Source organism: Schistocerca cancellata, chromosome 1 (assembly GCF_023864275.1).
Source record: "Schistocerca cancellata isolate TAMUIC-IGC-003103 chromosome 1, iqSchCanc2.1, whole genome shotgun sequence".
NCBI lineage: Eukaryota > Metazoa > Arthropoda > Insecta > Orthoptera > Acrididae > Schistocerca > Schistocerca cancellata.
The window spans coordinates 1,057,211,560-1,057,238,980 of record NC_064626.1 but is presented as its reverse complement, the minus strand read 5'-3'; the positions used below and the strand labels follow the sequence as shown (position 1 = coordinate 1,057,238,980).

At 43.8% G+C, this 27,421-nt stretch overlaps 1 protein-coding gene and 1 pseudogene across 1 annotated transcript in view; both read left to right on the top strand.

Moving 5' to 3' along the window:
- Positions 1-27,421, top strand: part of LOC126162937 (guanylate cyclase 32E) — a 935,168-nt gene that overhangs the window by 207,311 nt on the left and 700,436 nt on the right. The window lies entirely within an intron of this gene.
- On the top strand, positions 8,517-8,634 carry LOC126104666 (5S ribosomal RNA; annotated as a pseudogene).

Here is a 27,421-nt window from a genome sequence, read left to right as displayed (position 1 = left end):
CGTAGTGTCACACCCCAACATACTCACTACTCGTGGAAGACATTCTTACCAAGTCCCGTTAGAGTCGGGGAATATATGTGCATCCGTGCTAAAGAAGAAGGTCATTGTCGGTGTCGCCAGAACTATATACTTATATGGATATGGACACGTCCGATAGAAAAAAATGGTTCAAATGTCTCTGAGCACTAAGGGACTTAACATCTGAGGTCATCAGTCCCCTAGAACTTAGAACTACTTAAACCTAACTAACCTAAGGACATCACACACATCCATGCCCGAGGCAGGATTCGAATCTGCGACCGTAGCAGTCGCGCGGTTCCGGACTGAGCGCCTAGAACCGCTAAACCACCGCGGCAGGCTTTATGAGGAAAGTGATTCATAAAAGGTATAGGTTATTGTTAGTCAGGGCCATTCTTTTGTAGAGATTATTGAAAATCAGATTGCGTTGCGCTAAAAATATTGTGTGTCAGTTTAGTGATGATCAGAATAAGAATGAGTACGTTCAGTTTTTCTCAGCTGTTTGAAAATCAAGTAACATAAGAGGTTTACCAGCAGAGTCATTCATAATTTTTCAAAGGGGGCGTTTCAAACTGATAGTGAAGAAGTTCTATGACCAACCGACATTCAGCTTTAAATCACACCACGAGGCGGAAGCGGTAACTAGTTAACCGTCGTGTGGGACGCAGAACAAGGTGGAAGGTAGAAGCGAAGGGTTGGCTGATGAACTTCACGAACGTGAACACAAGACTGACTTGGAAGTATAACCCACCAAAATACGCGCAACAAGATTTGTCTCCTGTAAGGCGCATAAGGTTGCGGGCGGCAAATAATTAAAGAAAGCGATTTGGAGAGTTAGTACACAATGCAGCAGACGAAAAGAAATACCTTGATCGTCCTAAATAATGACGCATTAAACATTATATCAATTTGCAGAACATCAATAATTTAAAAACCACCAACAAATCATAAATCTATGACAGTTGTCAAATGGCAACTATTATGTTTTGATACGAGCAACACGCTGCTCAGATGGCCCGGCCAGGCGGAGGAACAGAGAACAACAACAACAGAAGACTGGACCGAATCCGATGTAGAAGCAGCAGGGCACAAACAAGCATGGGAAGCGAACCTGTCACAATTATCACGCTCACAGGGGAGAGCAAGAACAGACTTTACAAACGCCGCGTGGTCTCCGCACCGAAGCAACGAACTAAAAGTGGCTCACCGAGCATGTAAAGCCGCTGTGCAGAGGAAAAACTTAGAGCCGCCAGAAGATGTGTGGATGAGGACGAGCCATCGCTCGGCTCCAGACGTGATCGGCCAAAGGAATAACGTGTCGTCTCCAGTTCTCGTGTAGGACCCTCTTGTCCGGAAGATGTTCAACAACACCCAACTTCGAAGTCGCACTGGAGGCAGAACAAACAGCCGGCCCGTTGTACCGTATACTTCAATCGTCCGTCCTGCTTCGCACGCTGCTTCTACCGGAATCATGGCCTTCGCGCCAAAGACTGTATTTCAGTAGATGTGGCCCGAGATATCGATCGCGCAACGGTTCAGAGCCGTTCACTCCATAAATGGTCTATGATGCCAAGAAAAGGATGTACTGAGAGAATCGTATTGTCAAGACTACAGTCGTCTGGCTGTTAATATCGAATTTAGACACAGCAACCATTATTTCAAGACAATCTCCGGCCCTTAAGTTAAAAGAGACTGCATACTAAAGAGTTGTTCGGTTGTGACACTGGAGTCAAAGCAACAAGTGTTCTGACGCCGACGCATCAGTGTCGTATAAATGTAAATGTCGAATATCTTTGTTGGCTGGTAAATTCCATTGGGTGGGGACAGCTGCCTGTCAGAAATTGTGTTCTTTCTTCTCGCATATTCTCCCCTTTCGTTCCGGATGTGTAGGAAGTATGTGTTATTGAGTGTAGATTAGTATAACCGATGCGTGTATATTGTAGTGTTATGTAGCACTTTCTCCATGCATCCTCAGATATCTGCTGGCTGTATTCCAATCTCCGTCATACACTTCAGTTTATACCCTCTATAATTCCCTCCAATACCATTTTCCGATGTTTATCTTGGCCAGTTATCCTCTCTTCTTCTTGTCAGTGTTTCCATAGGTTCCTTGCCCGCATCTCGTGGTCGTGCGGTAGCGTTCTCGCTTCCCACGCCCGGGTTCCCGGGTTCGATTCGCGACGGGGTCAGGGATTTTCTCTGCCTCGTGATGGCTGGGTGTTGTGTGCTGTCCTTAGGTTAGTTAGGTTTAAGTAGTTCTAAGTTCTAGGGGACTGATGACCATAGATGTTAAGTCCCATAGTGCTCAGAGCCATTTGAACCATTTGAACCATAGGTTCCTTTCTTCGCCAATTCTGCGGAGAATCTCCTTATTCCTTATCGACAACCTACTCCTCTCAAATAACAACACAGGTGCGCAGAGCTTAACGTCTCCATCCGACGGACGGATCACCAACAGCAGTGTCACGTGATCTCTCTTCATGACACTCCGGAGAGATTTGGAATTTAATCCAGGACATTGGCTCGAAGAATTTATGGTCAAAAACTTTATGCCACCACCACCCCTGTCCTTCCCAGCCAAATAACGACAGTGAAAATACCAGTCACCACCAGGATTCGAACCGACGTACTTTGGAATCGAGCTGCACAGCACCAGCGTGCGTTATAGTCATTTTTTGTTGTTGATATCACTTTGTTCTACATTGTTCTTTGAATCTGTTCGGGCCGGACGTCTATGACACCCGTTTAGGTTCTTCGTTGATCCGCTCATTCAGTTTTTTGTCACAAATGGTAGCTAACCCTCTGACCGAACACGCTGAGCTACCGTGTCGGCATTGTTCGTTGTATTTGGTCGTAGCGGTCGTCACATGACATCTGTTGAAGCTCGTTGTTGATCTCTTTACTCAGTTTTTTATTACAGAGACCAGCCAGCTCCCTGACAGAAGACGCTGAGAACCCTCAGCTATGGAGAAGAGTTAATAAAGCATAAACAACATACTCACCCTTCAATGCGACACATTTTCTCCAATAATAGATTAGCAGCGGCCTTGGTTGCAGAAGTCTCCATTTAAGATGTCCGGGAAACATTTCACCTTGAAAATCACCTCGTCGCCATTCAGTGGTTTCTTCAACAAAAATGAGTCACTTAATGTCATGTTAGGAGAAAACTGAATTTCCTCATTTTGAAAATACTGAAGGAGCAAGCTGCCTTACTTGCTAAAAACATTCAACAGTATGAATCACACAAAATTTTTCTTTATTTAAGGCAACTAGTTTCGACAGACTTGTCATCTCCAGGTATTAAGATCTCTTTATTGTGATTATTTTACGTTGGACCTCACGCCAAGATGTCATGTGGATAAAAATCAGCACATTATAAAAGGTTTGTCATAATTAAAATACTCAAAAACATAGAGCATCTTGTGCACAAGGCCATGTCCATATGTCGCTCACTGATGCTTGTTACATCACAAAAGCACAGTACACAGTAGCACATATGTTTACATAAGTAGTACATACTCTGAACAGTGAAAATCTGTGAGCGATATGGATATTGATATGGAATCTGGACACTGTTGGAGTGTATTACAGGTCGGACTGAAGTACATCATCAACCTTATACAAAAAGGGCAGTGTGATTAGTCGCAGGTTTGTTCGACTTAAACAGCATTACGTAAACGTTGAAAATTTTTCATTCTTTTGCCGTGCATCTCACCAGCAGTTTCTTTCAGGTCGGAGACTACAAATATTCTTCAGCCTCTTATGTATCGAGTCTGTTACGTACCTATCCTGTACTGATTATGCGAATGAAAACAGGCAAACAGCCTGCGTGGGAACTTAATTACTATTGCAAAAGAGGGGCTGCGAGTGCTAGAGTGATTCGTGCCAAAAACATAACATTTGAATCAAAAAGAAAATTTTATTTTCAAAAGGGGCCTCCAAATCATTATTACGAACATCTTCAACATGTAAAGATTGAAAAACTGAAATGAATGCGTGCAAAGGAATAATATAATTTTAGAGTTAGAAACTGAACAATTTCACTTGAGATATCAAAGCTTTTAGGTCCACTCCAGTGGTCCTGTTTCATCGTAGGTTCCATAAAGCACAGTATGAACCAAAACAGAGGGAAAAAGAATTCAATTAACAAGTGTTCCGTATAATAAAGCCAGCGTGAATAAGCCCTTAGTTAGCAGAACAGACAATGAGCCAACGTCTTACGTACACCTTCATTTTAACGATTTTATGTCTCGCAATCCTTTCACAATCCATATATTAGAGCACCAAAATAATTAACGTAAATATTAAATTGTGCTTTTATTTTTTTCGTGCCCCATCTTTTCTTTACAATTTCATATCTAAATGATTATCTTCTATATGTCTGATTATTTAAAAAAAATGAAACTCATTATTTTAGTTGTGTAAAATAAAATTATTCCAGTCTGTATGTTTGATGTATTGGCGCTCTGAAGCCATCAGTAATCCTGTATTTAATTTCTCAAGTTGTAATGTGGATCATGAGTCCCAGTTCTTGTCATGGTAGAACGAGGACATTGTAGATCGTCTATGCAGTTTCTATTTTTTGTTTTTTTGTTATTTTACATATGTAAATTTATTTTAAAATTTTTGTCTGCCAGGTAGACACTATAAGCCATCAATTGAGTTACTTGTATATTTATATTGTCGGCTTGATCTTTCTGTCTACATGAGTTTATATATATTTTTTTAAAAATGGTAGCACATAAATAGTCGTTTGTCACTTGACGTTATGTAGCGCCTCTAAGACTACGCCACCTAACGGTAAAATTTTGTTTCGTGGTGATTTTGCTACTGTGCCTCTGAGAATTATCTGTCATATAACTTTAGTTCATCTGCACAACTCGATGTATTTGGTATGTATCCTTCTGCTCTGGATATTTTTGTGTCTGTTCTGTTGCTTTTCCTTATTATTATTTATCCTCTGTTTTACAGACATTTGATGATCGGTTATCCCGAAACGCTTAGTATTAAAGTTATTCATTCACCAGCTGATGACGTTTCATTAAATGATCTACTGCACTACTATTCTAGTAATTCAGTATTATCGCTTGCTCCTTATTGGATTTTTGTCGCATCCACAACTATAAAAAATCACTGTCAAACAGATGGGCAACAATGAAAAATACATGAACAAAATTTAAAGAACAACGCCCAGCCGGTATCAACAACAAGAAGTAAAGTTAACCCTGAGTACCAAAGCAAATAATGCTCATAAATTACAAAGCGAACTCGAATCCGACAGACAGAAAGAGCTGTGGCATAGACAGACATAAACCTTTAGCAATGTAAATAGCACGATTCTGGATTGACGTTACTGAGGCTAGTTCCAGACAAGAGTGTATTAATAAAATTTGAGCGAGGACGCGCAACTTGCTTCAACGAAGATAGGAAAACTGAGCTTGTGTGCTGAGTAGACAATAGATACAGAAGCGACTCAAACAATGTTCATAAATCATGATCAGGTCTCAAACCCGATAGACAGAAATAACAGTAAAATGCAGGCTTTAACTGCCGGTGTTTTCGTTATTTCCAATGTTCGTTCTTTCAGTGCGGGAGACATCATCAGAGGTTTAACAATTCAGAAATGAGATGCAGGCTGAAACAAGCTCGACAAGCTGCAAAGGTCTTTTCGTGACGTCATCTGACTGCAGCCTAAGATCCCGAAGTACGCAGACGTATGTCATAGGACTTTAGTGTAGAACAGCTGGCGATGTTTGTTTTTTTTAGCATACGTCGGCGCGACACCGCAGTCTTAGACAACAGTATGATGACGTCCTGAACCGACCATTATGGAGATGCATATAAACAGATCTTCTTGCTGAGCTTTTTTGTGCCTGTAACTGCTTTCTGAGTCGTTAAAGCCTCTGATGCCGTCTCCAGCACTGAAAGACCAAACTTTAGACAGAGAATTATACATTTATTGAATTTTCTCATAATGAGAATCTGTTTTACTTGGTAAAAAAAATTTCTATAGCTAAGATCGCGTAGATATTACTTTAATTTCGATAACCGGTTTCGACAGACTTTGCTTCAGAAGATTTGTGCGATCTTGACTATAGCCAGTTCTTTTTTCTTTTAGCAAATTATACTTTGACCGCTCCCTAATGCTCATAATACAAATACCAGTAATATCAGAATTTACATTTAATTAACCAGTGTAAATTAGCCCTAGCAGACTGGCAACACTGACTCGATCAAAATGCAATTCAATTTTAGCAGTTGCTCGTAGCGTCCACATACCACGTAACTTCCAGTACTAGTCCTGGGGTGGCTGTCCTCCAGCTATCGGTGATCAATGACCGAGAGCGAGGTAGTCCGGGCCGCCGGCTGAACAGAGACAGCACCTGCCCTTGTGCCTTGTGGGATGCGAAAGAGGCGCTTACTTAGCGAGGGGTTATATCACGCTTTCGATTTTATATCGGAAAAGTGCAAAAATATAAAGTTAGATGTCATTTCCGTACTGCACGCTTGAATGAAACGAGAAGAATCCTTAATATATGATGCATTAAAAGGTATACTCTGCCACACACTTCGTATGATTTGTACAGTATACATGTAAACGTAAAAATTGTCTCATGAATGGTTGAAAATCTAATCTTCGTCCAAGTAGATTATCCACATGGTAGGACGCTTATTCAGTGTCCACCCACATTAACGTGACCGCCCCCCCCCCCCAAAAGCCCGAATAACCGTCATTTGCAAAGAGGACTGCTACGAGACATTCTGGAAGAGAGTTAGTGAGGTTCTGGAATGTACCGATAGGAATCTGGAGCCTCATAGACTGCATTACCGTGGCCAGCTGCGCTAGATTTCTCGGTTGAGGATACACAGCGCGAACAACCCTATCGAGATGGCCAGAGAAGAACAGTAAACACGTAACGATGCTCTTAGAATCACACAGTTACACTGCAAGCTGTGTGACATATTGCATTGTCCTGCTTGTGGCTACCATCTTGCCGAGGAGAAACAAATGGCATGTGGAGTTTGTCATGGTCCCCAACGATGGATGCATACCTGTGTCGTTCCATTATACCTTCCGGAATGATGAGATCACCCAGGGAACGCCATGATAACATCCCGTAGACCACAACGCTTCCTCCTCAAAAAATGGTTCAAATGGCTCTGAGCGCTATGGGACTTAACTTCTAAGGTCATCAGTCCTCTAGTACTTAGAACTACTTAAACCTAACTAACCTAAAGACATCACAAACATCCATGCCCGAGGCAGGATTCAAACCTGCGACCGTAGCGGTCACGCTGTTCCAGACTGTAGTGCCTAGAAGCGTTCGGCCACCCCGCTTCCTCCTCCGACGATTGTTGTAGGGAGTTTTCTTTCATACGTGATTCATCTGAAAAGACCACTTGTTGCCATTCAGTGAACTTCCAGTTGCGTTCGGCGCCGATGAAAAGCAGCCACCGTGGATGCATAAACCATGTGTCTGATGCGGAGGCCCATACGCAGCAACGTTCTCTGAAACAACTGGTAGCCCCTTGATTCTCTGGACGGTCAGTTGCTTAACAGTTGCACGCCTTGAATGAGATTTTCACTGTGCAGCGTAGAGTGCGCTGATATGAAACTTCCTGGCAGATTAAAACTGTGTGCCGGACCGAGACTCGAACTCGGGACCTTTGCCTTTCGCGGGCAAGTGCTCTACTACTGAGCTACCGAAGCACGACTCACGCCGCGTTCTCACAACTTTCCTTCTGCCAGTACCTCGTCTCCTACCTTCCAAACTTTAAGGTAGGAGACGAGGTACTGGCAGAAGTAAAGTTGTGAGGACGGGGCGTGAGTCGTCCTTGGGTACCTCAGTGGTGGAGCACTTGCCTGCGAAAGGCAAAGGCCCCGAGTTCGAGACTCGGTCCGGCACACAGTTTTAATCTGCCAGGAAGTTTCAGTTACACGTCTTTACCCCCATGTACAGCACCGCAGGGGTCATTCACCCCTGTCACCTGTGGTCCGTACTGCACCACAGTTGCCTCCGCGCCAGTTTGGTATAGCTTCGTTTTGCCATACACGATGTGCTTTAACCACAAGAGCACGCGAACAGTTTACAAGCTTAGCCGCTTCGGAAATTCTTCCACCATTGTCCCGAAAACCATCACTATGCCTTTCATGTGTTTTGGACCCAGACAAATCGCCCCATTCCTGCATTACGTCAACGACTGCCCTGTTCTCCACGTCACCCGGCACGCTTTATACAGGGCGACTCACGAAGTAATACATATATTTTAATACGTTACTCTACAAGTAAAACTAAAGAAAAAAGTTCATATAAACATAGGTCTGCAAATGTTTAGTTACGGAGTTACCGCTAATAAAAGATTTTGCCTGAAATTTAGCAACTTCGCTGATATGAAGCCATCGCAAAACTGTACGAGATTAAGGTAACGCACGATTTCCGTTTACTTTGTTGTTATTGACCTGGTGAATTTAATAAAACATGCCCCAGACGTGTATCTGCAACGGCCTTGCCGCAGTGGATACACCGGTTCCCGTCAGATCACCGAAGTTAAGCGCTGTCGGGCGTGGCCTGCACTTGGATGGGTGACCATCCCGGCCGCCATGTGCTATTGCGATTTTTCGGGGTGCACTCAGCCTCGTAATGCCAACTGAGGAGCTACTCGACCGAATAGTAGTGGCTCCGGTCAAAGAAAACCATCGTAACGACCGGAAGAGCGGTGTGCTGACCACACGCCCCTCCTATCCGCATCCTCATTGAGGATGACACGGCGGTCCGATGGTCCCGATGGGCCACTTATGGCCTGATGACGGAGTGCAGACGTGTATCTGCAATTCAGTCGTGCATTGTTATCCATTAAAATCAGGGCCTAATGCACACCTGAAAAGACACACATGGCCATACAGTACAGCGTCGCAATAAGGCTGACCGGTGAGTGTACCATGTCATAGACTTGGAGGACACTACGCCCGTGCAACATCATAACACGTGAACCACTAAAACGATCATACTCGATAATGCACCTAGAAAATTTATCAAACATCATCGTATTGCGGGTCCTGGTCCTACAGTGTGAGAAGGTGTAAGTTGCATGAAGTCACAGACCTCGAAATTTTTGAATACGGTAAACTCACCGGTCAGTGTTACTTTGACACCGTGTACCATCCCTATGTGCGTCTTTCAGGGGCGCATTTGGCACTGACATCACTTTTATGGATGACAATACGCGACCACATCGAACTTCGCAGAAAGAAGACCTATGGAACGAGAGGATATTCGGCGAATGGACTGACCGTACCGACGACTTAATTCCCATCAGGCACTTGTGGGATGCGTTGGGGAGGCATACACTGAAGTGATAAGAAGTCATGGGGTAGCGATATGCAAGTATAAAGATAGCGGTTGTATGGGTACGAAAGGTGTAATTTGTACTCGGGTGATCCTTGTAAAAAGGTTTCCGATGTGATTGTGACCGCACGACGGGAATTAACAGACTTTGAACGCGGAACGGTGGTTGGAGCTTGACTGTGGGACATTCCATTTCGGAAATCATTAGAGAATTCAGTATTCCGAGATCCACAGTGTCAAGAGTGGGCCGAGAACAGGGAATTTCAAGCTTTGCTTCTCACCACGGACAACACATCGGCTGGTGGCGTTTGCGTAGAATTGTCAGTGCTAACAGACAAGCAACATTTCGTAAAATAGCCAAATTAATCGACGTGGAACGTACGACGAACGCATCGGTTAGGTCAACTTAGTCAAAAACACGATGCTTTGGTGATTCGCGATAACACCCGGTCATATCTGAGTGAGAAAACCACCAATGAGATGACAAAGCCTCGCTGTACCACCCAACATACCGCCCTGATCTGGCAAAGTGTGAATACCTCCTCGTCGTTGAACTAATGCAATTGCTTCGCGGATTGAGATTTGAGGATGGCAACTCCCTTGTAATGCATATGGACTATCAGACCAATTGTGTGATTGGATTGAGGAGTTCCTAGATAACAGGACGCAGCATGTTATTCTCAATGGAGAGAAGTCTTCCGAAGTAAGAGTAATTTCAGGTGTGCCGCAGGGGAGTGTCATAGGACCGTTGCTATTCACAATATACATAAATGACCTGGTGGATGACATCGGAAGTTCACTGAGGCTTTTTGCAGATGATGCTGTGGTGTATCGAGAGGTTGTAACAATGGAAAATTGTACTGAAATGCAGGAGGATCTGCAGCGAATTGACGCATGGTGCAGAGAATGGCAACTGAATCTCAATGTAGACAAGTGTAATGTGCTGCGAATACACAGAAAGATAGATCCTTTATCATTTAGCTACAAAATAGCAGGTCAGCAACTGGAAGCAGTTAATACCATAAATTATCTGGGAGTACGCATTAGGAGTGATTTAAAATGGAATGATCATATAATGTTGATTGTCGGTAAAGCAGATGCCAGACTGAGATTCATTGGAAGAATCCTAAGGAAATGCAATCCGAAAACAAAGGAAGTAGGTTACAGTACGCTTGTTCACCCACTGCTTGAATACTGCTCAGCAGTGTGGGATCCGTACCAGATAGGGTTGATACAAGACATAGAGAAGATCCAACGGAGAGCAGCGCGCTTCGTTACAGGGTCATTTAGTAATCGCGAAAGCGTTACGGAGATGATAGATAAACTCCAGTGGAAGACTCTGCAGGAGAGACGCTCAGTAGCTCGGTACGGGCTTTTGTCAAAGTTTCGAGAACATACCTTCACCGAAGAGTCAAGCAGTATATTGCTCCCTCCTACGTATATCTCGCGAAGAGACCATGAGGATAAAATCAGAGAGATTAGAGCCCACACAGAGGCATACCGACAATCCTTCTTTCCACGAACAATACGAGACTGGAATAGAAGGGAGAACCGATAGAGGTACTGAAGGTACCCTCCGCCACACGCCGTCGGGTGGCTTGCGGAGTATGGATGTAGATGTAGATGTAGATGGCTGCTATACATGGCTCAAACGTGCTGTTCGTGACTTACTTCGTGCATGTATACAGACCTTCGTTCCACGGTGCCGGCAGTTGAAAGGGACGGATATTACGTGTACAGTTCTGTATGGTCCTAATTACGGTAGTGAACTAACATATTAGTTTTGTTTCAGCTGACAGTACGTCCCCGTTTATCTTTCTTCAACTACAACAGTAATTTACTCGTATTATCTTTCAAAAAATGAAAAGTAATGCTTATGTTATAATAACATAAAAATAAATAATGTTTTGAATTGTGCTTCTGCAGACTTAAGACAAGCAGGGTCACACACGCTCTAGGAACATAACTGTTCCATTCTTGCAGTACGACACGTGAGCAGGCACGGCAATTGGCCACGATGAAGACTACGTCATGTCTCTGTAATGATTCCTCGGAATGTGTCGCTATACATTACTGTCTTTGGCCTCCCCTACATATATAAAATTTCCACCGTCTGATTCCAGTGGCTGATATCAGAGTGCAGTGCTGATTAGCGAAGTTACATGATGGGTTTTGGATAACGCGATGTCACGTAGGGGCCATAAGGAGTGTATTCCGAGAAGGGACCCTTTAAGTCTTTACTGTGACATGGGATCCACTAGCTATCAGGGCAAAATAGTAAATTACGATATTAGGAATTTATTATATTAGCAACTTTGGGGTTTGCCAGGATTGAACACTTATGATTCACAGTACCCGTAATATATAAGAGGTAACATTGACAATAATCGTAATTGGTTGGCAAGATTCAGAGACGAGTAAGGATATCAATCAGGATTTGGCCCGATCCTGTCATACACTACTGGCCGTTAAAATTGCTACATCACGAAGATGACGTGCTACACACGCGAAATTCAACCGACAGGAAGAAGATGCTGTCGTATGTAAATGATAAGCTTTTCAGAGCATTCTCACAAGGCTGGCGCCGGTGACGACACCTACAACGTGCTGACATGAGGAAAGTTTACAACAGATTTCTCATACATAAACAGCACTTGACCGGCGTTGCCTGGTGAAACGTTGTTGTGATGCCTCGTGTAAGGAGGAGGAATGCGTACCATCACTTTTCCGACTTTGATAAAGGTCGGATTGTAGCCTATCGCGATTGCGGTTTATCGTATCGCGACATTGCTGCACGCGTTGGTCGAAATCCAATGACTGTTAGCAGGACATGGAATCGGTGGGTTCAGGAGGGTAATACGGAACGCCGTGCTGGATCCCAACGGCCTCGTATGACTAGCAGTCGAGATAACAGGCATCTTATCCGCATGGCTGTAACGGATCGTGCAGCCACGTCTCGATCCCTGAGTCAACAGATGTGGACGTCTGCAAGACAACAACCATCTGCACGAACAGTTCGATCACGTTTGCAGCAGCATGGACTATCAGCTCGGAGACCATGGCTACGGTTATCCTTGATACTGGCGTATCACCTGGCGTGATGGTATGGGGTGCCATTGGTTACACGTCTCGGTCACCTCTTGTTCGCATTGACGGCACTTTGAACAGTGGACGTTACATTTCAGATGTGTTACGACCTGTGGCTCTACCCTTCATTCGATCCCTGCGAAACCCTACATTTCAGCAGGATAATGCATGACCGCGTGTTGCAGATCCTGTACGGGCCTTCTTGGATACAGAAAATGTTCGACTGCTGCCCTGGCCAGCACATTCTCCAGATCTCTCACCAATTGAAAACGTCTGGTCAATGGTGGATGAGCAACTGGCTCGTCAAAATACGCCAGTCACTACTCTTGATGACTTGTGGTATCGTGTTGAAGCTGCATGGGCAGTTGTACGTGTATACGCCATCCAAGCTCTGTTTGAATCAATGCCCAGGCGTATGGGCAAGGCCATTATTACGGCCAGAGGTGGTTGTTCAGGGTACTGATTTCTCGCCCACATTGCGTGAAAATGTAATCACATGTCAGTTCTAGTACAATATATGTGTCCAATGAATACCCGTTTGTCACCTGCATTTCTTCTTTGTGTAGCAATTTTAATGGTCAGTAGTGTAATTACAGACGCGCGAAGTTGTATGGTAGGTAAGCTGTGATTTCTCTTACTGGGACAGAACTACCGTCCTGGACGCCACCACTTCCATTCGAAAGGAACATTCGTTGTGCTTCTCCGTCCCGGACATGCTGGTGTAGCAATGTATTCTTACCATGAGCTGTGCCAAATGTCGTCGAACCGCAGTACTCGAGGTGGCCCTCCATCAACACCGGCCATGTGTGCTCTCACTGACGTACTCGGCCATCGCGGGGTGTTACACGTCAGATCTCTTCCGTCTACGCCGTCCAAATGTTAAAAACCGGTCTTTCTTTTTGTCCCCAGACCAAGTTCTAGTAGTGAACTCCTCGCTGCGTTCCTGGTCCAAAATGTAAATGTTACTATTCCACTCGGCTGCCTCGTGCTTGTCTGCCCCTAATGACCCAGCATCTGTCTATTATACCACCAATATATAAAGAGCAAGCATAGATAATTAGTACAGCCTCTGCAACTACTGCCATATTAGACTTCATGATTCTCTGTGCATCTGCTACATCCTGTCTGCCATTATTGCCTTCACTAACTCTATCTCCTCTTAAGGGTGGGATGTGGCTAACCAGGATAGGCAGCCACCTCTCAATTGCATTAAATATGGTAACTTTGTAAGTCATTCCCTATGTGAAGTAGCACATTTGGGAGGGGGGGTGGATATTACGTTAGATAAACTACCAGAGTAAATTCTAACAGTCTGTATTTCATGCGTTGTTGGAATAGAGGCCTTTTTACGTCATGTCTTCTACATATTTCTCGTTGTCCCGATTGGCATTCTGCTTCACAGACCACAGTTCCAAAACTGAAATTAAGTGTAGTCGATGGAATCACTGTTATCGTCATTAAGATCATGTTCACAGTTTTTTTTATTGAAGAAGAGTAGTGAAAGTTGTGTGTTTGACATCTCTATTTTGAAGAGCAACAATTAAGACATTCAGTTGGATACTACAAAGTTTTTAGAGCGAAAGTTATCGACTTTCTCATACTGGTTAGACGATACCGCGGCGTCTCTCCTTTGGTGTTCGTGAAAAAAAGGCACATTCATTCACTCACTTCTGTAAAATAAGGAAAACACATATATCCGATAATATGATAAAATTAATGCCCCGTGAGGGTCTGTACAAAAGCATCATAATCATAATATCGAGTACTGCGAATGTCGTTCATTGTGTCAGTGTCTTTTCTTGAAAATAATTTAATAACAAATTAAACGCTGCCTTTGGCCCTTTTAACATTTCTGTCATTATTAACTAGAAAACTGTAACTGAATCGTTCGGTAAGGGGACATATCTTAGCATCACCGAGCATCGATCTAGCAGTTTCTCACTTGGCCGCGCAGAGTTCGTTTCTGTCAGACATCGGCCATCTATACCGATATTCACTAGGCCGGCCGGGGTAGCCGAGCGGTTCTAGGCGCTACAGTCTGGAACCGCGCGACCGCTACGGTCGCAGGTTCGAATCCCGCCTCTGGCATGGGTATGTGTGATGCCCTTAGGTTAGTTAGGTTTAAGTTCTAGGGGACTGATGACCTCAGAAGTTAAGTCCCATAGTGATCAGAGCCATTTGATTCATTTTGATATTCACTTCTTTTATTTGACTCATTTATTTTCTACCACAAATTATTTTTAATAAATAATTTTTCAAACATTGAACGTCACTGTGACTAAGAATTCCAAGTACGGCCACTCTAGAGTTTTTAAAAATTATCCATTCAGTCATTCATTTTTCATTCGTTATTATCACCTAAAGCTATGCACAGCGTCGTCAATTTTGTACAGGAGTTTCTACGGTCTGTCTTAGCTCAAGGACAGAACCTCCCACTGACTGAAACTCACCCACACTCCTGGACCAGTTGTCTTGAGCCTGTGTCATATTGGAGTGAGTAACCCGCATATCGCTTCTGAGAAGCACAGCCGTAACAGTGAATGTAGCTCTGTATTGAAATTAAAAAAAGACCCACAACATGACATAAACACAACTTAACATTTTACGTTCGTCAGAAGCTACTGGGTATAATTTTATTTTACCTCTTGATCTTCCACTTTTCAATATTTTACAACTCTTTTGGAAAATAACTTTGAATTTTCGTTTTTTTTTATTTTTTCTCCTGATGATGACTCTAAGAGTCCTAAGCGGTTAATGGTAATGAATCCAAGAAATGCAATCGAGACAGTTGCGAATTAAATAAACAACTTGCTCAAATCTGACAATATCAAATTGCATTATGTCAATGAAGATTGCACCTCTATTTGAGAACTTCCACATGTACTTGTTATTCCTCATTATGTATTAGCTACGAAATCTTTTACACCTGTGGCATAGTCGTTTGTACATACTCGTTCATGCGTTCAGAGCAGGTATTAGTCAAGAAACGCTTAACTGAGCGTCATCGAATTACAAGAGATCCTTTCATCTCGGACAGCTCGGCGGATCAGTTTTTGTAATAAGTAAGTTGAAGCATACACGAGAATTGGGCAGAGTGGTAAGGCACAATGATCGCTCTTTCTGACGGTTTTCATCTGTATACATAACGTGACAGAACTGTTGTTCTTCCCACAGGATTCCGTGTACCTGGATAGTGTTGCTTTTCGATGCGGTGGGCAGTAAACACGGGGTCGCGCCTTTGGCTATTACTGGGCACGTGTTTATCACATCCCCTCTCTCACAGGCTGAGCAGGTTCTTTTCAACCGCCGACTTCTCTACTGAAGATCGGAAGATAGCAAACAGATTAAATGTGGGGTCACTGGCCCCCGTTCTCCTATACTTACCGCAATTTCTAGCGCACGACTCCCTAACTCCAAACTTATCCCGAGTTTAAGTCTCTCCGATAAATTCATTTAGCGATGAAGCCGTTTGCTACAGGTTCCGGCACAGAAACCTCTGCAGCTTTCGCACAGCTAATATTTGTGCTTTCGCTTTCCCCTTTCTCTCAGTCGACGCTTGTCTGCGGTTGCAACTTAATTGGGCCCTTTCAGAAAGGTACACACAAGGGCGAAGTTGCATAAATTGTCTTGAAAAGCGGAAATTAGGTCAACCAAGCTCTATTCTCTTGGCAGTGTTTCCTTCCTTCGTGCGCTTTTGTAGGTAACATAGTTGTATAGAATCAGTTCGGACAGTGTACTTTTAAAGACTATCAATCAGCAATTTGAAAGGAAGAGGAAACCAAGCTGTAAGCATCAGGTAGGCAATATATCCAAACGCGATGGTGTGACACATCCTCCTGAGTCGAACCAACGTCAAATGAAGTGAGCGCCTAACGTGATTTTGCCAACATTAGACTTCCTGATAACATAGTTAAATTTCGTATTTTATAAAGCTGCTTGGTGCGTAAAATGTATTAAAGGATATTTCGTACGAAGTGTTTTGATATACTCATGATATACTCAGAATAAATCTGAATATTAGTACAACTTTTGCACTGACATAAGATGCTATAGACATTCAGATTTCACTAGCCGCTTCAATACGGGCTTGTTAAAAGTACTAGGTGAAGGAGCGATTGCATACATAATTCACTGTCAAAATCATTTCCTTTGCGTAGGAGTTAGTCCCTTCAATATACTGTTGGGCCCATTAGATACAAAACTCTCTTCTTTAACATTCAGCAGGAACTGGTGCCTCCCTAATCGACTGTAACAAGGTACACGTCGCATTTAGGTTTCATCTCTCTCTGACAATGAGCTCAACTTTCTGTTGCTTCGAGTTACAGTGAGATAGCACGGCTGATCCAGAATACTGGCAACTCTCGCCTATAAGTTAACAAGCACATTTATCAAGTAGCCCTTCCACTACCGTCGACGCCACTTGTATTTGCTATTTACTACCTGTCCTATACGTCCGCGTACCTTTTATTTCCATAAGTGATGAACACAAAACCTGCAAGACATTTTTCACAAATATGGACAAGATGCTGGCGAAGTGCTTTACGCTGCAACTGCAGAGACCTATCTGAAGATGAAAAGTGCTTTTCGCTTTAGATAAAGTGGAAAATGCAAGGGAGCGTCGTTAGTAAAGTTTATAATTACATTACTACTTACCAGGGTAACAAATGAGTGAGACGAATCGGGTTTTTATTCATCAAGCATAACATACTGAAGTGCTTTTGGGCTCAAAAACTATAGGCAAACTGAACGTTTAAATTGATGAATGAAGCATGTTTGGATTGCTAAACTGGATGACCGTGGAAAATAAATATCCAGTCCCGACTATTATGACTGCTTATTTTATCTAGTGTTCACATCGGAATGAAAGCTTGATTCTGAATAAAAAGACGATTCTTCTAATGCAAACAGGAACTACCACGGTCATTATGAAACTAAAAATCTGAAACAGAAAAACGAATGTCTATAGTAATACCGTAAGACTGCATTTGATCTTTACGTCACTGATATTTGTTTCCTTAATTAACTTTCGTTGATATTCAACTTTCTTAAACTATGCAAACAGCTTTGTCGAGTTCTTTTCAACACACGTTAGAGGCCGAAGAGAAAAATGGTTCAAATGGCTCTGAGCACTAGAACGTAGAACTACTTAAACCTAACTAACCTAAGGACATCACACACATCCGTGCCCGAGGCAGGATTCGAACCTGCGACCGTAGTGGTCGCGCGGTTCCAGACTGAAGCGCCTAGAACCACTCGGTCACAACGGCCGGCTCCCGAAGAGAAAGATATGACTTTTATGCAAATAGTGTGATGTTATAAACAATTGCGTAGCTTATTCGCTGCTTCCTACTAGATAATTGCACAAGGTTCAAGGCGCTGATGACCTCGATGTTGAGCGCCCATAAACCCCAACACAAGGTTCAAATGGTTCAAATGGCTCTGAGCACTATGGGACTCAACATCTTAGGTCATAAGTCCCCTAGAACTTAGAACTACTTAAACCTAACTAACCTAAGGACATCACACACACCCATGCCCGAGGCAGGATTCGAACCTGCGACCGTAGCAGTCCCGCGGAATTGCACAAGGAAATATATTGCAAGTGATTCTTTTGTGGATAATGATCGTTATGTATTGTGTATTGACACCGGGGACCTACTAACGACGGAGAGGCTTCGTCCCGCCATAGCCCTCAGTGGTTCACAACCTCACAACAGGGCACAGGAGTACACCCATCCCACCGCCACACCGCCACCCCACACCGAACCCAGGGTTATTGTGCGGTTTGGCTTCCAGTGGACCCCCACCCGCCCACCCCTCCGGGAACGTCTCATACCAGAGGAGTGTAACCCCAAATGTTAGCGTGGTAGATTAATTACGGTGTACGCGTAAGTGGAGACAGTGTTTGCGGAGCAGTTTGCCGACATAGTGTAACTGAGGAGGAATAAGGGGAACCAGCCTGCATTCGCCGAGGTAGATGGAAAACCGCCTTAAAAGCCATCCACAGCCTGGCCACCACACCGGACCTCGACACTAATCCGCCGAGCGGATTCGTGCCGGGGACCAGGCGCTCCTTCCCGCTCGGGAAGCAGCGCGTTAGACCGTGCTGTTAGCCGGGCGGGCCATCGTGATGTAAGTAATTTTTTTTCTTACACATGCGATGTTCGTTCGAGGTAATGTCTCATAAACTGTGTGTACTGTTTAAGGCGTACAGGCCTGTCTGGCGTAGCTCGAACAAAAAAAAAAGAAAAATACTTTTTCGTATGTAGCACGAGTAGCCCTAGTATTTTATGTGTGACAGACTTGCCAGCGGAAATTTTTTAGCCTGTGACATTAAACCACATATTGGGATTTACGTATAGGGCCGCTGTCATGACGGGATAGTAGGTATTCCGTAATGGGTGAACGAATATGAACCGTTCTCTCGACGGTACTGACAACATAACAATGAGTAACTAGGGGGAGATTAGTTTTTTAACGTCCCGTCGACAACGAGGCTATTAGGGCCGGAGCACAAGCTCGGGTTAATGAAGGATGTGAAAGGAAAGGGGCCATGCCCTTTCGAAGGAACAATCCCGGCATTTACCTTAAGCGATTTTGGAAAATCACGGTAAACCTAAATCAGGATGGCAAGAAGCCCTACCCCGCTCGGTAACGAGTAATGAAAGGCAACGTATATCACAATGTGAAATAGAATCGGTACTTCCTGATTAATGACGTTCATGACTCGTGCCCAAAAATCGCATGTACAGCTGTGTACGAAATGACCACCGGAAAATCTACTTCACCGAAAATTCTGTACGAGGCGTACATCATGATGTATAGCAGATCCAAGGGATTAGAAAATGCTCTTGTTCCTTTACGAACATAATGACAGCGCATCAGTAATTACGAGTGAGGGAGCATGCGTTACACTGAGTATGGTGAAGCGGAAAACACAACAGATAGAGCGACATTGAATTCATTCATCCACAAATGTCGAGGAAGCACCACATTTCTGTTCTCTGGGAACGTAACCAGGTGCCAAAGATGATGTCACTTCCACACGCATTATGCAACCGTGAAGAACCGTCGTAGAAGTAGCATTAAAGAGAAACTGCTGCGAAACTTCTTCCGGCCCCCTTTCACCAATACCAGGCACACGCGGACTTTGGACGATTTTACTGTCGTGTGTGTCTTCAATCACCCTGAACTGCTGCATCCGTTTCTCAATCTCTTCGAGGAGATGATGCAACCTCTTGCTAGTAAATGTGTTGCAGACAGTGAAGATTTCTATGAAACCTATACACCCAGACAAAGTAAACAATCTATTACAAGGGAAGAAATAATACCTGTAGAGAGATGTAGGAACTGTTGGGGAAATTGAAACTGAATATTTATTACAGTCTTGTCAATGTAGTTACACAGTGAAACGGTGATGAAGCTGAAAAGATCTAAAGATGATCCACAACGGCCAAAACGGTTAACAGCCGAGATTATATCACAATTGTGACTATAATACACTCCTGGAAATGGAAAAAAGAACACATTGACACCGGTGTGTCAGACCCACCATACTTGCTCCGGACACTGCGAGAGGGCTGTACAAGCAATGATCACACGCACGGCACAGCGGACACACCAGGAACCGCGGTGTTGGCCGTCGAATGGCGCTAGCTGCGCAGCATTTGTGCACCGCCGCCGTCAGTGTCAGCCAGTTTGCCGTGGCATACGGAGCTCCATCGCAGTCTTTAACACTGGTAGCATGCCGCGACAGCGTGGACGTGAACCGTATGTGCAGTTGACGGACTTTGAGCGAGGGCGTATAGTGGGCATGCGGGAGGCCGGGTGGACGTACCGCCGAATTGCTCAACACGTGGGGCGTGAGGTCTCCACAGTCCATCGATGTTGTCGCCAGTGGCCGGCGGAAGGTGCATGTGCCCGTCGACCTGGGACCGGACCGCAGCGACGCACGGATGCACGCCAAGACCGTAGGAACCTACGCAGTGCCGTAGGGGACCGCACCACCACTTCCCAGCAAATTAGGGACACTGTTGCTCCTGGGGTATCGGCGAGGACCATTCGCAACCGTCTCCATGAAGCTGGGCTACGGTCCCGCACACCGTTAGGCCGTCTTCCGCTCACGCCCCAACATCGTGCAGCCCGCCTCCAGTGGTGTCGCAACAGGCGTGAATGGAGGGACGAATGGAGACGTGTCGTCTTCAGCGATGAGAGTCGCTTCTGCCTTGGTGCCAATGATGGTCGTATGCGTGTTTGGCGCCGTGCAGGTGAGCGCCACAATCAGGACTGCATACGACCGAGGCACACAGGGCCAACACCCGGCATCATGGAGTGGGGAGCGATCTCCTACACTGGCCGTACACCACTGGTGATCGTCGAGGGGACACTGAATAGTGCACGGTACATCCAAACCGTCATCGAACCCATCGTTCTACCATTCCTAGACCGGCAAGGGAACTTGCTGTTCCAACAGGACAATGTACGTCCGCATGTATCCCGTGCCACCCAACGTGCTCTAGAAGGTGTAAGTCAACTACCCTGGCCAGCAAGATCTCCGGATCTGTCCCCCATTGAGCATGTTTGGGACTGGATGAAGCGTCGTCTCACGCGGTCTGCACGTCCAGCACTAACGCTGGTCCAACTGAGGCGCCAGGTGGAAATGGCATGGCAAGCCGTTCCACAGGACTACATCCAGCATCTCTACGATCGTCTCCATGGGAGAATATCAGCCTGCATTGCTGCGAAAGGTGGATATACACTGTACTAGTGCCGACATTGTGCATGCTCTGTTGCCTGTGTCTATGTGCCTGTGGTTCTGTCAGTGTGATCATGTGATGTATCTGACCCCAGGAATGTGTCAATAAAGTTTCCCCTTCCTGGGACAATGAATTCACAGTGTTCTTATTTCAATTTCCAGGAGTGTACATAATCAGTTATAATTAATTTATATCCCAAGTTTCAAAAAATTAATTTTTGGTCCAAAACATAAAGAGGTAAGTATTCATAGACATTGATTGTTCTTTCGTTATCCCCCTGTTATTTCAATCTGTGTCGTCCTCTTGCTACAAGTTTTTGCCTCGCTTCACACCAAGGTGGTTTCTTTGTTCCAGGTCGAATTACCTCTACTGAAGAAAACATTTACCCGTTCTGAATATTTTCCTGTGCGATTCCAGTCGATTCTAGCCGTGTTTTTATTTCTCTAACCCATTCTGAAAGTCCCTGTTCTTAATCTTAGATGTATTGTCATAACACAGACACACGCACACACACAGTATGATGTTATATAAATGTATATATCTCTGAGCAATTTTCTCTGATATACGTGAAAATGATGTGAATTAACAATGAGGGACTATGCCCCGCTGAAACAGCTCTAAAACTGGAGGAAACCCACCGAGCACCCAAGGCTGCCCATTTTAAGAATTCTCAGTTCCAAGGTCTTCTGTATGTCTTCTTACTTCTCCGGAATATTTGGGCTACTGACGGTAGAGGGTGTACGGCTTATCCAGTAAAGATTTAATATGACAGATTTCTTATGGAAAACATTTTCTTATATCACCATCAGATAGTACTAGCTTATGGCTGGCACAGTGCCACCTTAAAATTTGAGGGAAAGCTTGTTTCAGCAAGGCAACTCCACCCTTCCTTTTCCCCAACAAAACTACCGTGACCTGGGTGTCAACAGAAACGAGACTTTCATTCAAAAACTCTTGGTGAAAAACTTACGTCTTTAAATTATACATTACAGCATTCAATATGCCCGCAGCTGTCGTGCAAGCCATCTTAATCAAATCAAGGAAAATACTATTTGGTTCTGTAATACCAGATAGCATTGTTCGAACATAAATGATAAATGAAGACAATTGGCTGAACGCTGAACTTTCATCGAGTATCAAGGAAATTTTGCTATGTGATTTAGTTACATTTTTTATCATCTGGCTCTCAGTTCTGTAGCTATGTGACTTAATCTGTTGACACATGCCAACGTTGAATGAAGAATTCGACCCATGTCCATTCCATAATTTTGGAACATCAAATTCCGACTCAGTTGCTTAACGTTTGACTCCTTTTGGCAACTTTGTAGATAGTTCTTAAAATATTAACTGTTACTGACTTCCAGTGCTTTAACACAGACTGATTCCAAAGATTTTTCAGTTGCTGTAGATAATATTTTTAAACAAGCTTTATGGTTAGAAGTTTCTTTGTGTTCAAAAAGTTTTTTTCGAAGAGATGTCACCTGGTCTGTTTTGCTTTCTCCAATACATTACACTGAAATTGGTGAACAATGTTGCGAAATATTCATTCCTCGTTTACCCCTTCCTGTCCCTAGTGACCCAACTTTCTTACAACTTTTGAATCCCAGGTTTTGTTTTTTACTAGCCACCACTCTGACAGAAGTCTGCCAATGTCCAATAGCCAGGAAGATCACAATCAACACAATTTACAGAAGGGGCCTGCATTTGAACGGAACGTTTTTAGCAGGTGCGATTTCATTTCCACTATTTTTTTTTACTTTCGTCAGCTCTGCCATTTTCATCATCACTTTTAAAACAACATAACCTTTTTGTTCGCTACGGATGAGAAATATTGCGTAATATTACTATTCATCTCTACTCTGAAACTAATAGAATTCCACACTTCGCCTTAACCTCTTCAGCACCGAATATGGAAGTGAATAAACGATACTGGACATCACTGCATAACAATGAAAGCAGTGCTTTCTCGAAATGTATTTTAAAATCTGACAGCATAGGACTATTATTTATTTCGGTGGCTTTTAACACTCACATGTGGAGTGATTTCAATAATATTGTGAAGGTCGACGTTCTTGTCCCATTACTAAAAGGGCGTGACATTAGCTACGAAAATTCCTGAAAGAAATACCAACATACAATTTACGAATGGCCAAGATATAGACGAAATCTAATCTTAGTAACGTCTATCGCTAATAATGTAACTGATGAACGAGATTTTCTGCCTTTTAATATAAACAGAACGTTAAAGGGAACACATCCCCTAGCGTATCCCCGCAATCTCACCATTGCCTAAATATATAATTTCGTTTTCGGTTCATATTTTAGTTCTGTAATAATTCCAAAAGGCTGCCGATCCTTTGCTTGATATGCCACACCTACAAATTATGCCCCAAAATCAGCAGTTTCGTATTTTCAAATTATGTTCATCCGGAAAACAGCAAAAATAAATACCAAGGTGAAGGAAACTGAAAACTGTTGAATACGGCAAAATAACGAAAATACGGTAAGGCGGACCCGATTTTCTGCCATGAGCCAATAGCAGTATAGCTTCTTCAGTGGAATTTTAGGAACGGAAATGTCCTGCAGTGCTGACAACATGTGCATCTCGTGCTCCGAACTGGCGACTGGCTGTGATGGGAATGACACAAGAAAGAACGTTACAGTTCTTTCATATTCATGTATGGTACTTATTTGTAGCTTTGAACGCGAAATGAAATAAAGTTAATGCCACAGCCCCATGTGAGGAAGTTAACTGAGTAGTCGCTAGCGCAGTGCCATTTAGTGTAAGCTAGTGCAGATTAGTAAGAACGATGGCAAGCGTCAGGAAAACTTCTGAATTCTGTCGATGGATTCTGAACGGTGCTAGGGGACATTGCCTCATGAAAAGTTGAACGAGCTATATGGTACAATCACGTTACGCAAATGCGGTGGCTCTTGGCGTACAAAATAAGAAACTCCAGGGCTACTTGACGCAAATATTTATGTGTGGTACGGGTAACTCGCTTCGATCACCGCCACATGAGTATGAAAGAAAAGGGAATGGTATGTGCCATGTCGACTACTTCCACTTAGATAGGGGTGCTTATTTATTTTCAATAAAAATGCCAGTTACGTGTGAACGTTGGTACGGCACTCACACTTTTTTATTCAAACCCAAAAAACATCGGAATACAACTCATATAAACGTAACTCGCCACACCACACTCACATTCTTTAATTTATTACCCGACGGAGGTTATCAATCAAGGAAGAAAGTAATCTACAGACTGCCATACTATCACCTTTTTAGTTGTCTTGTAATGAATAGAAAACTGCGGCATGGTGCTTTATTTGAATGGGTCTATCTTCTGGAGTATTACCAAACACAGTTTGTGGAATATTTAAACATTTCATTCTATGTAATGTCTCCCTTTTCGGATTAAGCATTAGAAAACATATATTCTATAGAATCGCCTTACATAGACTACTGTCATTCTTTTATAAGAGGCAATGAAATGAGAACGAGACAGTTGGGAAAAAATTAAATAAACTGTTTATTATTTCAAAAGTAATCGGCATAACTGTTAATAAATCTATACCACTGTGAGATAAGACCATGATTGTTCCCTAAGCATGCATCTCGTCTTCCGAAGCAAATAAACGGCCATGAATGTATATCTGCTGGACTCTAAAAGTATGGAAATCGCAGAATAAGAGATGGGGACTGTACGGATTATGTGTATGGGCTTCCCAGCGAAGCACCTGCAGCGTCGCGAAAGTAACCTTGGAAACATGTGAGGCCACCCATACAGTCCTGATCTCTCCGCACGAAATTACCACATTTTTTGAGCCCTGAAGAAAGACATTCGTGGTGTCGATTTGCTTCGGACGCCTGGATACAATCATGATTTCTCTGGCAAACACAAACATTTTACCGTTAACGTACTGCCCGTCTTGTCTCACAGTGGGATGAATGAATCAACAATGGGATACATGCATTAACAGCCATTGAGCCGTAGTAAAATTTGCTGTTTTGAAGAGCGCGCCGCAGCGCGTAGTGTAAAGCAGTCGCCTTCCGTTTCTGGCGGTGGCGCCGCTGTGGCAATCACAGCTTTGGTGTCTCCCTCTGGTGGGAAAGTGGAAAAGTTGCCTGTTCACGTGCATTTAAGGGGCGCTGTGATCTCGGTAGTCAGGAAGTCAGTCGGAGGCAATTAGTCAGTCTGTCAGTCTTGGGCGAGTCTGGTTAGTTGGTCAGCCATGTCAGTCTGGGTCTGTCTATCGTCCGCATTGGTGAGGCGGTTAGTGTCTGTCTGTCGTCTGGAGTGCTAGTACGTGTTAGGCCGCCAGTCTGCTCGAGTTTGCTCAGGCAATGGGCATTGGCGGTTGGTTCGATCGGTTGGTCGGTCGCGCACTGGGACACAAGATGACTTGTCCGCCTGGAGCGTCGGCGCATGTGAGGTCGCTACGTGAGTGCAGTGGCCGCGCCGTATAGCGAGGCGTAGTGGCTTCGCGGCCGACACGAGAGCAGCAGGAGTCTATCCACGACATCGGTCTGGCCAGGGCGAGCTGCGACGCCGTGAGACGGGAGATCGGTGCGCCTTCCTGCGCCCGGTGAAGCGGCTGGCAGAGGACGGTTCGGGAGAGCGTTTGGGGGTGTTGCTCCAGATCTTCGCCAGAAATCGCAGCTTATTAGACATTAAGAAACTGGAGATACGTTGTTATCTAGTTGTTAAATTCTACTTGTTTTCTTGGTCAGTCTCTCGCCCCCAGCTTGCTTGTTTGTCTCTCGTCCGCATTTGTTGGGCAGTTAGTGTCTGTCTGTCTGTCGGTCTGCCGTACGTTAATAGCTGCCTCTGTCATGTTTGTCGGATTCGATGTTAACAACGAATTTATTGCTTGAAGGCCGAATTCTTGAAATATGTTCCTATGTTGCCTATCATCTTGCGAGGTGGTATATGTGTAATGTAGAGCAAGTTGTACATTTTATGTAAGTCTGCATTTTATGGGTTTTATTTAAATAGTCATTTTAGGTTATAAGCTTGGCACCTTTCCACCGTAAGATTCCTTTAAAAAAACGGCAGTTTCGGTGGCAAATAATTTGAAGGTTGTACCATTTCCATTCCCCTTACGTGGTGCATTGTTTACATGTTTGTGTGAGTTGCTAAAAATTTTTGTTTAAAGTAATCTGGTGTGTTGCAGATTTGCACCAGTGTAATCTTTCAGAGGTTGTTGTGAGCGGTCATGACTACGGCCGTGTTGAAAGGGAGCAGGCAAGCTTCTCAGCCCGAAGGCTCCTACTGTTGATATTGTTCTTTGCCTCTAAATAAAACTGTAACCTGATATTTCGAGGGTGCTTTTCTGCTTATAATTTTAAATCTGTTTTGAAAAGGATTTTAGGAGTAAAATTCACATTTGTTAAAAGTAATTTTCCATCAGTTACTTCCTGGCAACTGCTTCCACTCTCACCTAGTGTGATTAAATGTGTCAATGTTCTTGATGAATCGCCAGTAAATGAAGTAACTTCTTGAAGAAAAAAAAAAAAGGTTTTGAAAATTTAAAACTTACGGTTCAGCCATGATGATTACGTTTGAAATAATAAACAGGTTAGTTACTTTTTTCCATCTATGCCGTTTTCATTTTTCTACTCCTTATACCTCAATACACAGTTTTTATGATTATTTTAGCTCTTGATTGCCACAACATTTCAACACTGAACATTTAACATGTTTATAGCCTCTTTTTAGGAACTGCGCTCCGAACACGGCTCGACGATTTCTTCGCCTCGAAATCACTTGGTTTCTACAGTAGCGGAATCAAAAAGTTACCCCAGTGCGGCAGACTGTTGTACATAGCAAAGGAGTGTACATGACTAATTACTGAAGTCTGTTATGTGTAGCCGGCCGGTGTGGCCGTGCGGTTAAAGGCGCTTCAGTCTGGAACCGCGTGTCCGCTACGGTCGCAGGTTCGAATCCTGCCTCGGGCATGGATGTGTGTGATGTCCTTAGGTTAGTTAGGTTTGATTAGTTCTAAGTTCTAGGCGACTGATGACCTCAGAAGTTAAGTCGCATAGTGCTCAGAGCCATTTGAACCATTTTTTTGTTATGTGTATCTGCTGAATTTATTAAACTTAATGGAAAAACGCTACGAACTTATGCAACAACCAAATAATTATACGATTTGGTATACGAAGTTACAAGGCTTTAACTGAATTTCGTTGCTAAATTTTGATTATGT